Consider the following 17,207-nt stretch of genomic DNA (forward strand, 5'->3'; position numbering starts at 1 on the left):
AGACAAGGAGCTGGACCTTTGAGCAAACAAGCAGGTAACTGGCAATGGTACCTTTTAACTCTGGAGGCTTTCTAAGAGTATACAAGAACAAGGAACAAGCTGCTCCTGAATGAGAAGATCATGTAATTAGCAAGGTATCTAAAATAGCCAGAATTATTCCAGCTAGGGTTAATGGATAAGCCAAGAAAAGCTAAGCAAATGATATCCGCAGGCATTTGCTGTATCTCAGACAGTTCCTTATAGAACAAGCTTTCATCCTCTCTCCCAGTTAGCCCCAGTGGATTCACCATTACTGGTTCTGGGGCTAGAACAGAGGTAAGACAGGATGCTTGCTTTCCTCGTTGGCTAATATACTTTTTTTGAGGCATTACTCCTATTAAGATGGAATAGCAGAATACAATGTGTTGATTATCTAACAGAGATAAAAGCAGGAAACTGATGAACCACAGGGAGATATGACTGAGAGCAAACTGATTACATGAAACAAATATAATTGGTGTGGAAATGAAGTTTGTCTTATCCACACAGGTCAAATTCTAATACAGTGAAGTTCAAGAGAGTTCAGTGCAGGAATTTTAGATAAATAAGTAGAATAAATGGGCTTTTCCATGGTGCTATGTATGTTCTATCTCAATCTTTCTTGTAATAGAACTCATTAGAGAGATCAGACCTGCACATTTAAGAATTGATTACCCGGCACTCTTGCATTCTTGTTCACTCCTGCTCCCTTTCTTTCTTTCTTTCTTTCCTTCCTTCCTTCCTTCCTTCTTTCTTTCTTTCTTTCTTTCTTTCTTCTTTCTTTCTTTCTTTCTTTTTTTCTTTCTTTTTCTTTCTTTCTCTCTTTCTCTCTTCTTTCTTTTCTCCCCAGAAGACCTGTGTGACCACCAAGGTGTACTTTTTATTGCTCTTACTCCCCTCCCTCTGACCCTTACATGTGCTGACCCTTTATTCCCAACTTTTAGCTAGACCAACTCCCGCTCATCATCAACACCACTGGGGACGTCTTCTGTGCCGTTTCTTTACGACAACTCTTGGGCGCTAACACCTGGTTGGGAGACTACCTTGGAAGGGATAGCATCTAAAATTAAATCTCCAAGCTCGGGTCTTCCCTGGTGGCGCAGTGGTTAAGAATCCACCTCCCGGGCTTCCCTGGTGGCGCAGTGGTTGAGAGTCTGCCTGCCAATGCAGGGGACACGGGTTCGAGCCCTGGTCTGGGAGGATCCCACATGCCGCGGAGCAGCTGGGCCCGTGAGCCACAACTACTGAGCCTGCGTGTCTGGAGCCTGTGCTCCGCAACAAGAGAGGCCGTGATAGTGAGAGGCCTGCGCACCGCGATGAAGAGTGGCCCCCGCTCGCCACAACTAGAGAAGGTCCTCGCACAGAAACGAAGACCCAACACGGCCAAAAATAAATAAATAAATAAATTTATTTAAAAAAAAAAAAAAAAGAATCCACCTTCCAATGAAGGGGACACAGGTTCGATCCCTGGTCCTGGAATATCCCACATGCCGTGGAGCAACTAAGCCCGTGCACCACAACTACTGAAGCCTGCGTGCCCTAAAGCCTGCACGCTGCAACTACTGAGCCCACGTGGGGCAACTACTGAGCCCACGTGCAGCAACTGCTGAAGCCTGTGTGCCCTAAGGCCTGCGTGCCGCAACTACTGAGCCCACATGCCACAACTACTGAAGCCCATGTGCCTAGAGCCCGTGCTCTGCAACAAGAGAAGCCACCACAATGAGAAGTCCGAGCAACGCAACGAAGAGTAGCCCCTGCTGGCCGCAACTAGAGAAAGCCCGCGCGCAGCAACAAAGACCCAAGGCAGCCAAAAAAATAAATAAAATTAAATTAAAAAAAAAAAAAAAAGAATTGATTACCCAAGATGATGTGAGATAGACCCAGCATCCTTTCCCGAATTAATACCATCTTGCATTTGTAAAATGTTTTAATACACTGAAGTTTCCACACACACACCTATTACTTCATATTTTAGGACAATAAGGGAAGAAGAGCCAGGAAAGAAAGCAGTTAGATGCACAGGTGAACAGTCTGGCCTTTGGGTTCAAATGTAGCCCTACTCCATAGGCTTCACGGAATCTTAGACTTATTACTTAGTCAACCTGTTTCTAAGTGTCTTCATTTCCAAAATAGGGATAATAATGGGGCTGGCATCATATAAATGTTGATGAGAATTAGATGCAGAGTACATGGCCTGATGACTTACTGGGTGTAAGCACTTAATAAACGTCCCTAGTATTGTCAGATGTATAGGGCATGTGTTGGACTGTTTACAAATGAGGAAATGGAATAAGAAAGATGTTAAGTGCTTCTGTAGGAACTTTGATGTTTCTTACTGTAACAAATTGACTCAGCTTTATCTTTAGTAGGACTTTTATTAAAACAAATGTTATGAACCAAATGGAATTGTGGTGCTTTCCTCTCTATGCGTTTTCCTTTATCCAGTTCTTTTTAAAGAGACACCCAAGAAATGGAAAGAAGTCTATCCTATCACTCTAGATAATTTATTCCATGAATTTGGATTCCTTTCTTCTCTTTTCAGGCCTCAGTTTCTTTGTCTCCTGGTAATCTCTGAGGCCCTTTTCTGAGTGAAAATAATATTATTTCACAAACTAGAAAATCAAACTCTTGACCTCTGATGTTTGACTCTAATAAATAAATATCTTAAATGAAAAGAAAAAGGGATCCACATTTTGATCATAAAAAGATGTTGTTACATTTTATCCTATGCATATTATTTAGGTGCTGACATTTCCTAGGTCAGTTCTTCCTTTGGTTTAACATCCCATTTCAAAAAAAGTTATAATGGAAATTCAGATGCATAAATTCAAGTTAATATTGACAGCAGTCATGGAATTAAAGTTTTCCTTGTCAAGTCCAAATAAGACCATTAATAATGTATTATGTATTAATGTGTGCATATGGTACAATGTATCACAGCTTCACATAATGACAGACAGTATCCAAATCTAAGTAAATATTTCTGAAATTCTACATGATTTTCATTAAATACCTAATTTCACATTTTCAGCTAAGGAATTACTTTCTAGATTTAATATGATCTGCTGCTATATCTTTTATTTTTCTCCTTTATTTCTTCCTTTCTAAAGCTTAGGCTTATACGGGTATTTGAATACAGTGATTTTTTTTAAAGAAGGATGAAGAAAATCACAGACATTTCTGCAATTTCATACTATGGCTAGTTTGATGCCTATTGATACCTGATTTTTGTATACTATGAATAGCTACAAAAGTGATTTAATTTGGATCTATTCTGTGTTTATACACTATTCTAGAGGCAGACATAATTTTGGTAGACAAATAGGTTAAGGAAATTGGTTTCTGAGTGCTTTATGAGATGATCTGAGTAGTTGTTGATTACATTGGTATTTGCAATTTCCTAAAAGAATAAATTAAATCTTTTGTATAGGCTTTAGTAGAAAAGAACCCTCAATATTGTTACCACTCTGTATATTTCAAGTGTTTTTTTTTGTGATTCATTTTATATTTATTATTTAACTCACTTGATGTGGTAGTTTCCTCCACAGTCTCTCAAAACTCATGCTGCACTCTTGATTTTTGGATTGTTATTAATATCCCTGCTTCTGATATTTGAAACTATAAGTTCAATTCCTTTATTTTCATTCCCCATGGAAGTTCAGTGTATGTACACCACAGTTAAAAACTCATGTAAACATAAAGCCTAGTGTGAATTAGCGAGAGATTTTATAACTTACCTAAGTTGTTCATAAACAGAAACCTGAGTAAATTTGCTAAAATTCAGGGTAAAAATGTTGGCAAAGTTCCTCAACAGTCTCTCAATGATCAACTTCTCTCTCATAAAAATAGTGGTAGTGTTAACTCAAAATATAATAACTTTTGGTAATACCTTGAGGATGTCTATTATGTAACTCTTAGTGTTAATGACTAAATCAGCATTTGGAAAATCCCCAAAGTCATATCAGATGATTGCAGTAATAACAGTTAAGATCCATCCCGCAGCAAATCCCTTTTTTTTTGTTGTGCAACTCAATGGTTCAAGATTTTTGTGGAGTTTGCAAAAAAATCCCACTCAGAAAGGATCTGTACAAAGAAGTGACCATGTTGTTCCCTGACCTTACTGGGCTCACCAGTAAAATGCATTGCCAGAATTGTCCAAGATTTCTTTAAACTATACAATTTTACATATGATACTTCACACCAAAAATCAGCTGTTTGAGATGAAGAATACCCTTCAGATGGCACGTTTAGGAATCAGAGTTTATACACAGAGGAATTTAAAAAGTGAAAATTAAATACTTAAAAGGAATAGGTGTAAGTGTGACTACATTTTTTAAAAGGATGGACTACTTGACCCACGTGTAACATATTGAGATAATTTTGAGAGCTCAGAATTCATCAGAGTCTCAATTTCAGTTAATCATGCAGACATATGTCCCAGGACCCTGGAGATCTACTAGCTCTAATTCCCCAAACTACTGAAAGGGAAATGGAGGACCAAAAATAGTTAATAAGATATTTAGTAAAATGTCTTCTTACTTCTTACCCAGTGCCCTTATTTGCTGTGTAACTATGATGAGAGACAGACATAAGAATACTAAAAGGTAGTTAATGAATTGACCAGAATTTTGGAGAAACAAGAATAAAAAAGACCCCCAATGAGTGGCACCGACTGTGAAGTTATCTGGGGAGAAAGAATATTGGTAGCTTAAAGGCTAAAGAACATAGGTGGTGTCTGAGAAGAAGAAAAGAAAGAAAAAGTTGAAAAAATACTAAGTCAGTATATTTGAAGCTCTTTCTGCCTGATAATAAGAGAAAGACTCTTTAAAGATAGATTTCCATACTCCTGAATTCGTTCTATGCTAAAAACGTGATGTCTTTGAAAAAAAGACTTTGTATACAAAACTTATAAAGAAATGCATTTTAAATATGTTATGTAGCAATATCTTCTTTTAAGAAATGATGCCATCAAAATCACTGTGCCATTTTTTTTAAACACCTAGCATAAAAGACCTGGAGTGATATTTATTGAGGGCTACGATATACTCTGATTTGAACCTGAAAAAAAGGTGTAGTCTTGCATACTTGCCTGTCTTCATCTTTAGACTGTGTTAGCCTAAATATTGCCTGAGGTAAATATTACTAGTGGCAATTGTCCAATCCTGAAATAGCATATATAGTCCATAAATGCAAGTTGAAAATAGTTTAGCAATCTCAAGTATCAAACCCAGGTATGTTAATTGCATCTTTTCCATTTGGGCATTAAGATTGTGACTTAAGTTTTAAATTGACTGTACGTATCTCTTGATATATTGCTGCCTAAATAATTAGTAGGGAAATGATAGGGAAAAATACATTTAAACTCACCTTTGTGTTACTCTGAAGTTTTCTCTCTGAAGATTATGCTTAAGATAACACAGGACCTTAAAGGTGCTGATGTAGAGTTCTACTCTGATGCCCTCGGAGAGATGTGTGAGGGTTAAGAGGTCTCTATGGCGATGCATTGCCGCATAGTTCATGCAAATCCACAGTAATTCTGTGTTCAGATAAGGATCTCGGTTTCAATATACTTTTTCAGAAACGCATTTGTTTCTTTTTTAAGGAAAATCTGGCTCCAGAAGAAGTGGCAAAAAAAAAAAAACACCCTAATGTCAATGCTCACTTATTTAACTATGACATTGCTGATATTTTCTTAGCAAATCAAAACAGAGGTAACTTTGCTGACTCCTTAGAATAATTTAAAATAAGCATCCTAACAAGATGCTATGAGTGTAATATATGAAAATTAATATCCATGCATGAAGCTGTCCACAACACATGCTTTCTTATGAAAACAATAAAATGAGAGCAATGGAGGTAATAAAGTATAAAGCTTTAACCATATCACCAATCCCTTATGCAGCATGAAAATGGTCAAAATTTAAATGACCCAGTTCTAAAGAATCTGAATAAAAAGGAGGTAGGAGGCATATTTGTCAATTTCTGCAACCAAGGAAGTTTGTTGAGGCAGGGGAATGAAATCTTTTAACTTAAATTTTTATATTTAATCAGCATTATGGTTTTTCAACCAAAAATAAATAAGTAAATACTGTTTCCAACGAATATGTTTGTTTGAAAATTTTCCAATAATTTTACGGTATATTTAGAAACAGCAAATTTAGGAACTTCATAATTGATACCTTGTTCACTTTTTTGTTTCTGTTTTCTGATACATAAGTAGGTGATTACAGTGTAAAAATGGAGGTATGAAAAATGACCTATCAAATGAAAGATAGTGATTACTTCTATAGCCAAAGGGGCATCAGGAAATGGAAAAGGAATTGGAGTCCTCAACTGTATATTTATTTTTTAATGGCTTGGAGTAAATAGAGAAAAATGTTAAAAATTATAAATCTTCGTGGTAAAAAGATCAGGATGTTTATTACATTGCTTTTACTTTTCTGTGTAGTCTGAAACACTTCTAAATTGAAAATGAAGTTCTTTTCTACTTTTAAAATTCTAGCTAAAAAAAAATGTTCATATATGACTTCTTTAGTGAAACTTAAAAACTTTCGTTTTCCTCATTAGTTAGAGATTTCATTTTCTTCAGAGTTCAAATTTTATATTTAAAATGAGTAGATTTATGTAATGTAGAGAACTGTTTGCTAAACAAAACACTCAGCAGTAAGAAAAAATAAAATCCTAAATCTTTTAAATATATTCTGATACCAGGAGACCTTTATTTCCCCCTTTTATGTTTGTATAGTTAATTTGGGGTCATTTTATGTGCTTTAATGCAAGTTAAGTAACGTTTCAGAGGCATAAACATGACAATTTTATCCAAAATAGCAATTAATGAGTATGTATAAATTGGTTTTCTCTTATATTTATCAAACACTATGTAAATGCAGAAATATGCTTTATGGAATTGTTAGAGCAGGAAAAGTTTTACTATACTTCAGGATAAAATTCTAGGGAATTTTATGTGTTTCTTATGTGTTTCTTTCTCTTAGTTAATGCAATTTTAAAAGTCAAATCAAATCCTTTAAAAAAAGACAAAAACAAAACCTGGAACATAACAGCCTCCTGTATTACTAAGAGTGGACATGTGAAAATTTTAAAGAAATCATTATATATGCTTTTCTGTGTTTACTTCAAAGAGAATTTTTTTAGACAGGAATCATTATTTTAAATATTCTTGCAAAACTTCCTCATAACAGCAAAGGGACAATGCTGGTTTAAATGTAAGTTGCACCTGAATAGCCTTAGTTATATCTTGAAGAAGAGCTATAGTCACTGTTTATTAATTATAAAAGGAAGTGGATGTAAGTTTACAGGTCTTCACTTTTTTTTTTTTTTAATGTGGGCATCTTAACTCCTGGATTGCCTACACCCTCATCATATCTGTTTATTCACAATTTGAAGTTTGCACATAGTTTCCAGTAACGGTAAAGCCCTTGCAATAATGTTGCACCTGGACCAGGCAGGCGGAAGGGGAACAGAGGTCAAGACCAGCCCATAATGAGCATTGACTCCACAGACTTAAGACTCCGTGAAAGGTCCAGACGACCCCTGCAGCGTCATCTTACAGCTCTGATTTTCTTCTTTTCAAGATGTAGTATAATCCATAAATACAAGCAAATCACGAGCAGCTTAGTCTTTGGATTTTATCTTCCAGGTTTGGTCTTTTTTTTTTTCTCTCCCTCTTCACGGAGGTTTGAAAAATTAACCCTCTTCTGTCCTCAGACTAACCAGAGAATGAATTTCTTCATCCCCACTGTTGTCAGCTTAAATCTTTAAGTCCTTTCAAGGCAAGAGGCACTTTGTAAAGTGGCTTAAAACAACCAGAGAAGCGGCCAGTGGTTCATTTTCTCCCAATATAGGTGAATAATGTCTTGATAGGTGACTAATAGTCACAAGGCAAATCAGTGAAATATGTCTCTTTTATGAAAGTTTCTAAAGCAATAAGCTTAGATACTTAAAACCGTAAATGGAATTTTGGTTTAGCTCTGATTTCCCATCACACAGAGGCTATATTTACGCACAGGCTTCTAGATAATCCACATGTATGATAAAAATGTCTCTAATCACCTTTTCTGACATATTCTCTTCATATTGGATTATCTGGTGCAGCTCACCCTCTCCTATTCTGATGGACATAATCTCTTTTCACACTTAACGTTTTGTTTCTCTAGCCCAAACTTTCCTGAAAGAGAAGTTAGGCCCTTATGATTAAAACAGTCATTTCCCTGCAGGAAATACACCCAATCACATGTGCACTGCAAAGATGAACAGAACCCAGCTCAGGTGCATCCGTGGAGAGGAGCCTTCCACCCTGAAATGGGCATGGTCCACGTGCTGGAAGCAAGGGCTAGCCAATCAAATTCAGTCTTATCCCGTCCACAGCCTTGCAGAATTTCAGGATGCCAGAGACATCTGCCTCTGCCTTGACATATATTCTTTTGATGCCCTGTACACACTGAAGGCCCCACTCTCTCCACAGTTTAAAAATATAAAGTTTAAGGTCCTACTGTATTGCACAGGGAACTATCCTCAATATTTTATAATAAGCTATCAAGGAAAAGAATCGGAAAGATAATATATATATATGTACATATATAACTGAATCACTGTGCTGTACACCTGAAACTAACACAACATTGTAAATCAACTATACTTCAATTTAAAAAAATAATATATATATATATATATATGTATATATATAACTTTAAAAACTACAGCTCTGAGTGTGAACCTTAGCTGTATAATTCATGGTGAGGTCAAGTGTTACCCAAGCAGAAATGGCTGAGAACCTAGCACAGTGGGTGGGACGTCTGGAGGGTTCAGACGTTTGCTAAGGGCTGGGGAAAGAGCCTTTAGAAGGAGCATAAAAATGGATCCAAAGGGGGTCCCGGGAGAGCCAAAGGAGGCCTGGTTCCTCAAGGATCTCTATCTCCGACAGACACAGTGTCACAGAACAGGAAGGGGACAGAGTGAGGGGCAGACATTTTACACAGCTCACAGCTTCAGCACTGATCACACTTTCTCCCGGGCTGTTCCCCTAAAGCATCAGGACACACAGGAAGACCTCCACCGTGACCCCACGGAAATAAAAATGCCAACATTCACTTAGTATTTGTGACTCTCTATGATCCTGCAAAATCAGACCTGTCTCTTCTTCAGAATAACATGGAAGAGAGAGAATGGGAGGAGGTCAGAGTACTATTTCTTATTCACACCTATCTGTTTTGAACATCTTAGCTTCAACCATCTGAAATTACAACACCAATATAATTTTAATAATTTTTTCCCAAGATTCCATTATCCATCACCTCCTCTCACATACAGGGCTAAATTCATTGCTCATTCAAACCTGTTATTTTAAAAGTAAACCTAAGCTAAACAAGTATCTAATTTAATACCTTAGACTCTGTATTATACTGTTTATATTTTGACTTCCGTTTCTGACTGTATTTATTCATTTAGGGTAGTAGAACTAAATCACTAACATATATATATTTTTCTAATGGATTTTTATAATTCATACATCAGTGGGAAGTATCACCAAATATGAATGTTACATAGAAATCAACACATATACTTAATGGCATAGTGAGAGTACTAATATTTCAGTAACATAAATTGACTCACAGTTATATACATATATGTATATATGACAATCATCTCAGAAATTTAAATTACAAGGTTCAAAACAAACTGACTTCGCATGTTGCTGGCATAGAACACGCCTTCATAGCTGTGAATTCCATGGGCAGTTCCACTTTAGTTTTTGTGTAATTTGGAGGCAAAGAAATTCTAATTGATCTTATCAGTCACAAGACACATTTTGCAAACAATTCCACTAGTGTGGCTTCTGGTGAGGTATCCCATTTTTGACAACTAGTAGACTGGCTTGAGATAAAAGGTTACCTGAAGAAGAATAAGCAAAGAATTCCAGAGACAGTGCTGCTATGTGGCCAATAGATTTTCAATACCACTGGTAGTTAATTTGGGGTTTTTCTTGTCTCTATCACACATTTTTTAAAATATGCCCCTTTGGTATTGTTTCTTTCTAACTTTATTAGTCAAAATAATTAGTTTCAGAAAGAAAACTTGTTTTCATCTAACACTGTTAAAATTTCATCTAACACATTCTAAAATTAAATTTTTCAAAAGAGAACATCTTTGACTCTTTGCAGTAATAAATAACCTCTGAAGAAAATTGATTCAAGAACTTATCAAATAGAAAAAAAAAACTGAGAACTTACATGCCCACTTCTACAGCAAATATGATTTGCTAAGCTACATTGACTCTGCAGATTATCTTCATTTCTTGATATATCTTTTACTAATCCAAGTCCAAACGAAATGTCCAGAAAAATATACTTTTCTTTATATAATAACTATACGTATAATGAACCAAGAATTTTAGATAATGGATACTTTCATGGTAAATTTAAAATATATATATTCCAATAATGATGATTTATTCAAGTGACAAGAAAAATAAATTTAGCATCATCACTCTTTCATCTTAATTCAACCATTATGCCAAATCTCAGTGCATTTTTTAACCAATACATGGCTTTCCAGCTAGTTGAGAGACTGTGGAAGTGCATGATAACTTTAAAAAAAAACGACTTGTGATGAAATGGCAGAAACAGCCAACTCAAATAATTTGTATTGAGCATTAACCTTGCAGCTATATTAATATGAGTACAAATTAAATATTTTCAATTTGTTTAGATGCGCTAGCAAGGGGAAAACACAAAGACAAAACTGAGGCAGAGAGGCTCACAATGACTCCACTGATTTCTCCACTGGTCCTTCCTCTGCACATGGTCAATTAGAATTGAAAATCCTGTGCTGATTTCATTCGCTGGAATTTTTAAGCAGGTCAGGAAGAAAGATGTTATTGAAAGGAAAAATCTCATCTAAATAAGAAAGGAGCACAGGGCCATCTGGTCTGAGCTATACATATAAAAAGTTATTTCAGCTGAACTGCAGGCTTGATGTTTCAAAAGAAGTGCCAAAAATGAACCCCAAATCTGTTTACGGTAAAATATCCCCAACGTTCCTCTTTAAGCCTCAAATATGCGATACACAGTTCATTTCCTATCTGTGATTCATGAGCCCATCTGACCCCAGCACCTCCCTGGGCTTCACTGAGTCTCAGGCAGCGATAGGGGTGTTCAATCACTCTTCAGACACGTCTCCCTCGTGGGGTATCAACGGGACCGTGGACCTTTTGAAAATTGTGAAAATGACTTTGATAGTTTTCCCTCAAATGGATTTTGAGTGCAGCCTGCATGTGGGCTTGGAAGGATAAAATCTGAGGCATGAAGCAACCAAACCAGTTTCCCTTCTTTCCTCCTTGAGACTGGCGGTAGGTTCCTGTGCATTCTCTGTGCAGTGCCCAGGCATCTACTCAGAATAATTCCAATCCCAATGCCTAAGGGCTAAGTTTAAAAAAAAAACACCCAAATCTCTCTTGTCATAAAGAGAAATTATGAGTGGGAGTCTACTCTCAGAAATCATCTTCCTAATGGTAACAGAGATTAAAGAAAAAAAATATTGTGTGCTGTTTGTCAAATGAGAGTCCTATGTTTTGACAGAATCAAAATATTTTTGATATGAGGCATTTGCAATAATTACATCATCATTACCTTAATTTAGCCAGTATCTGACCACAGACATAAGTAGCTGACATTGCCATCCAAATTTCGTTGTATTAAAGTGTTAATATTCTAACTCAAGAGCGTTTTAAAAACTCTGGTTATAATACAATACTAACAATTATTTTTGGCCATAAGACTATGTTCAAATATATCATTTACATGTACTTATATGTACTACATACATGTCCAAAAATACAGCATTATAATATCAGCACATGTTAAGCAAGAGTACAGGTTTTAACTAAACTCTTCCAATAAATAATCGAATTAAGTATATTCTAATATATGAAACACCAGAATCTTGATATATCCCTGACATCAGATGTCATTGGTTGTTTTTGTATATTTCCTATGTTTGTTCTGCCATTTCAAATAAATCAATACTATTGTGTGAGAAGAATAAACTGTCCTATAGTAAATTGTTCTTTCTCTGTTATGCTCTGAAAAACCATTTGTTCTTGGCGTTACGTAGTTCAACTATTTCAATCAAGTCCATTATCTTCTTTTCTTTGAAAGATGCCTTTTTAGTAACCTGTATCCCCAGCGGGCCATGTTATGTTTTGCTTTTAGAAAGTAGGTGAAATTTAAATCCAACTACTTGCTCACTTTTTAATCTTTGATAAAACAATTTTATAATTCATCCTCAGGCGAGAACTCCACTATATTTTGGAAGAACTGTTTACGTAAAAATTATGGAGTCAGCTCCAAGGATTTCTCAGAAAAGTTATTTATTAGTTCACACTGCAGTCTTACCCCAGAGAATGTCACCTAACTTGTGTAGCTTGCTTTTTCTAGCTACAAAATGTGTTTGTTCTTTAGGCTATATACTTTTGTCAATAATAGTAACACGAAAGCAAAAAAAAAACAAAACGCTTTTTCACTTGTTTTAAAAGAATCACACACTACTTCAGCAAAATTAATCTCATTAATTTGTGTGTTGACAAATAAATACTGCTGCTCATGTACATATGGCTTGCAAATCCTTTCAAAATTAATCCTTTTTTAAGTATGCAAGAAAGAAATATTAAGAGCAAATTCCAAAATTAAGAAAATAGTGTGTCAAATACTTGGTATGTAAGAACTGGTAAGTATACCCAGTCATTCTATATCAATGAAGATTAATTTAAACTACAGACCAAAACTTGGTAATTGAGACGTTATATATATACAGTTGTTCTATGTTTATATCTCAGATATGGCAATGTATTTTGTTAAGATTATTAAACTTTGTTCTATTTGAGTTAAGTAAAATAAAATCATGTACTTAAATATACACATCATTAAAACTCTGAACACTTGCTTGGTGAATAACTGTTTAGCCTAAGACCCATAAAATAGACTTGAAAATAAATACAAACGCTGTACCAGCCCACAAAATTTTAATCCAGCTATCATCTAACCCGAAGCACATGAAAAGAGCATTACTTCTAAAGAATCATTTGTATAGGAATTCTCTATGCAATAAGTAAATAGTAAAAATGTTTGAATAGGTTACAAAAATTTGAGTGTCAAATAAAAATCACCAAGTCATAACAGATATCAATGTCGTAGCATTTTTTATCCAAATGATTTCAAAATGCTCTCCATTTCCACATCCTATTCGCATCATTGAAATTCAGTCACCTCTGAAATGTTCAACCAGCATGTTAATAAGGCTTCCCAGAACCAGGAAACTCCGCCTGACTACATGTCTTGATAAATATGGCCATACCGCCCCATAACACATCTTCAAAAGAAAGATAGCTGCAAATAAAATAGTCCTTTCCTGTGGGTGTCGGTTAACCCCACAAACATGAGAACTTCCTATGGGCACACACCCAGCATACATTGGCGATTGATTAGGTGATTGAAAATGTTGCCCACAAAGGCGAAATTTTTTATGTGATGACATCATCAGCAAACCTGGGTTTCTCTGCGATAGAATGATATACGTGCCTGGCTGAGTGTGTCTCTGGAGTGTGTGTGTGTGTGGGGGAGAGAGAGAGAGAGAGAGAGAGAGAGAGAGAGATGCTTAAAGAAGAGTATCATCAGAAATGGTATAACCTTCCGCAAGGTTTGCAAGAATCTTTCCACAGACCTTTGACTTTCTTCAGATTTCACACAGCTCAAGTTCATTCAAAAATGCATTTCCCACACCAGCAAATCGTGTTTTGTTTAGTGAGCCCTGCTGTTAATCCTAAAATACCCCGGCGGGTCTGTGGAGGTGCGATTTCTATAACCAGATGAGGCGTGGGCATCTGTGTAATAGTGTGCGTGTGTGTTACAGGGTCCCCGGGGACTTGCATTGGAACGGAGGAGACGTCTTGGTTTTCCAGGCAAGGAAAGGGTTAAAAATCGAGGCTGTCTGGGGTAAGAGAAAGGGGATATTGTTGTCTTTAATCTTTCCGCAGTCTGTGTAAGACTTCCATCCCGGATCTGCACGGAGCAGTGGGAGAGGCCGGGCATGCGTTTCGTGCAGTCTCCTTGATTGTAGAGGGGGGACCTGGCTGGGGTCCAGACAGGCTGGGGCTCTGTTGATCATTATGTCTGGCCTTCAGGTGTCTCGGCGCACAGTGGGCGGCGGTGGGGGAGGTGTGGATAACAGGAGAGCAGACAAAGAAAAAAAAAAAAATGGTGTATTTAAAAAAGATGATGCGAAAACGTGTGTCCAAGTCCTCTTTAAAAAATGACTCCTAACGTCTTGGACTTTTATAACGAGAACACGAGCTCTGCTCTGGCAGATCTCTTTAAGCCATAATTAGTTATGTCTGGAGCCTTTGAATAATTCCTGTCCATAATTGATGGAGTTAATATTCTCTTTCAAAAATGAGAAGGACAGGGCTTTCTCCCAAACTCCCTTTGGGTCGGAGGTTTTGCCGGTCCAGATCTTCATCCGTGAAAAAATCGCATCGGTTTGATTTACCTTTTTAATTTCTTAGGAGACTTAGCTTATAACTTTTTAAGGATTTGGATGATTCTAGAAGTGAAGGCATAATGCATTGCTGGATTCCCCTCGCTGAGTGTAAAAAGAAAGCAATAGTACAGGATCATTCTCCCCCATTTGTTTCCAATTATTTTATAAATAATAATTAAAAAAAAACTGCTTTGTATGTTGCTTCTGTTTGAAACTCCATCCAAAAAAAAAAAAAAATCTTACCATGAATGTGACTTCAATGCTAACCCTACCCTTGCGTGCCAGTAGAAAGAAATCCCAAATTCCTTTATTCTTTAAGTATTTCTTCTATAAAAGCAGCTTCCGCATGCTTCCTCCCCACCCCCACGTCCTCACTCCACCCTATTAGGAATTAAAAAAAAAAAAAAAAAAAAATCTTTATACATGGAAGGCTGAATCCCGAGACAGAAAGCTGTCTTTTTCTTCTGTCTTTGCACTGGCTGTTTTCAGTAGTCTTTCCCTTCTGCCGGAACTTGATTTCACATTTTGTGGATGAAAACCCTAAAACCAGTTCAGCCTCTTATCATGATGAGAACATGACAAGTGGTGGTTAAAAAATAAATAAAAAGAAAGCCTTGGCTTGAAGCCATTGTTCAGAATTTAAGAGCTATTTGCCTCCAAGTGTCTTAGCCGTCTTTCATAGCTAATTATAATAACTGTCAGATGTCTGGAGAGTGGATGGTGCCCTCATCAGTAAAGTCAGCAAAGTTTGTCTTTTATTTTTCTTGGGGACAGATCAAATCAGATTAGGCATTAAGAGCGCAAAGAAGTGAAGTAAGTACATATGTGTGTGCCTTCATTTTTTCTTATGAACAAAGCAGCGCACTGGAGCGATGTTTGAGGTGCAGTCTCCTGCAGCTACTCTTGGAATGCCTGACTTTTATTTTTCATTCTTTCTCTTTCACCGAATCAAGCATTCAACAATTGTTTCTGAAACCTTTTCCTGCCGGCTGAACACCCGTCAAGACACACATATAACAGTAGCTCAGAAAAAAAAAAAAAAAAAATCTTCACATATCGGAAGCTTATGACAGAAAACTATTTTCATCAACACACCGGACGGAAAGAAATGGATACTTACAATTTCCAAACGGTTATTTGTGCTAGTTCCTTGTCCCCGGGGGCACGGCCGAGGCTCTGGCCAGACTGTCCATCAGGCAGGTGCAGAATCCTGGTTTCCAGGCAGGAGAGAGTTAGCAAAGTGTTTCCCAAAGTCCCTCGGAACTCAGGCACTTGTGCCCAGGCATCCTTGGCTGCTGTGAAGGCTGTACTATCTGCAGTTCTGAATTGAACTAAATTACAGCCCATGTGAAAGACAGGGGCAGTGAGTCATGTGGGAGATACACAGCTATCCTATTGGCCACTGAAACATAGCTTAGGCATTCTGCCTTCTCCTCCATTGGTGAATAGTTAAAAATGAAAGCATCTGGGTCCTCGTCTCCAGCTTATTTGTCCTTTATGTGTGGAAGAATGACTGTAGGATTTTACAGTGACAGAATTAGTTAAGAAAGGGACTGAAGTCATCCTTCACAGAGGCTTGTGGGAGGGGATTGGAAGCCCAGCTTTTTCAAGATTTTTTTTCTTTTTTTCCTTTTTATCCCCCTGCCCTGCAGTTTTGTCTGTGATTTGCCTGTTTGCCTGTCAGGAAAATGTGTGTGTGTGTGTGTGTGTGTGTGTGTGTGTGTGTGTGTGTGTGTATTTCCCCAGTTAACTTTGGAGGTGACAGAAAGTAAATTATCTCATTCCTTTGCAGAACTCAGTCGTGTTTGGAAGCACAAAATCAATTTTTCTTCAATGATGAATTTTCAGAGTTTATTTTGATGTTGAAAGAAGCTTAATTGCAGTTCTCAACAGCCTAAGTTGTTCATTATTGACACCCAGAAACAGAATTAACTTTTTTTGAGCGGCTGTTACAGTTTGGAGAATGTAGGGGGGAAAATGACACTGGAAAATATTAAAAGGCAACAATATCAAAGAAGCTTCAGCTAAGCAGGGATGAAGAAGAAGTATACTTTTTCCAAAACCATTCTTTAATTTACCTCTTTTGATAATGCAACACGACCAGAAAATGGACAGGCAGACGGTGCTTTTCGGTTATCCCAGCATTATTTAATTCACCTGATTCGTAAAAATCTCTGGGGCGTTTGTAAAGATTTAGAGGTGTGAGTTCCCTTAGAGACCATCACATCCTTAGAGACCATCACATACCATCTTCCCAGTGTAAAGGTTGTCAAAGGTGAGGAAGGTAGACTCTGACAGGTAACACCTCTCTATTCATTTACCTGGATCCAGGATTCACAGAGTTATGTAAAGTAAATGAAGGGGACACCAAAGTGAGTAGTACTGCTTTGCTTTTTCTTGCAAACCTACTACGAGCCAGTCAGTCTTGTTTAATGGCTACAACGACTCATAGGGTCAGTTTTATCACTTTCATTTCTTGGTGGTGAAAACAGACTCAGATGCTTTGCTACCATGGTAGTTCTTGATGTGAACCCATATTGGACTGATTTCATGTCAACTTTTTCAACCAGGGATATTGCCTTCCAAAATAATAGCGGTCATCCCTTGTAAATACCTTCCTGTTGTGTGTGCCAGGTAAT

The 17,207-nt window shown here is 37.0% G+C and overlaps 1 long non-coding RNA gene and 1 other non-coding gene across 2 annotated transcripts in view; both read right to left on the reverse strand.

Moving 5' to 3' along the window:
* LOC132354288 (uncharacterized) overlaps positions 1-15,889 on the reverse strand; it is a 45,648-nt gene extending 29,759 nt beyond the window's left edge. Inside the window, exon 1 of the long non-coding RNA XR_009499223.1 lies at positions 15,689-15,889. This is a non-coding gene — a long non-coding RNA (uncharacterized LOC132354288). The remainder of the gene's footprint in view (positions 1-15,688) is intronic.
* Positions 221-347, reverse strand: LOC132354737 (small nucleolar RNA SNORD22). Its single transcript, XR_009499385.1, has one exon. It is a non-coding gene; the product is annotated as a small nucleolar RNA SNORD22 (small nucleolar RNA).
* Positions 15,890-17,207: the final 1,318 nt, after the last annotated feature.

This window comes from Balaenoptera ricei, chromosome 1 (assembly GCF_028023285.1).
Source record: "Balaenoptera ricei isolate mBalRic1 chromosome 1, mBalRic1.hap2, whole genome shotgun sequence".
Classification (NCBI taxonomy): domain Eukaryota; kingdom Metazoa; phylum Chordata; class Mammalia; order Artiodactyla; family Balaenopteridae; genus Balaenoptera; species Balaenoptera ricei.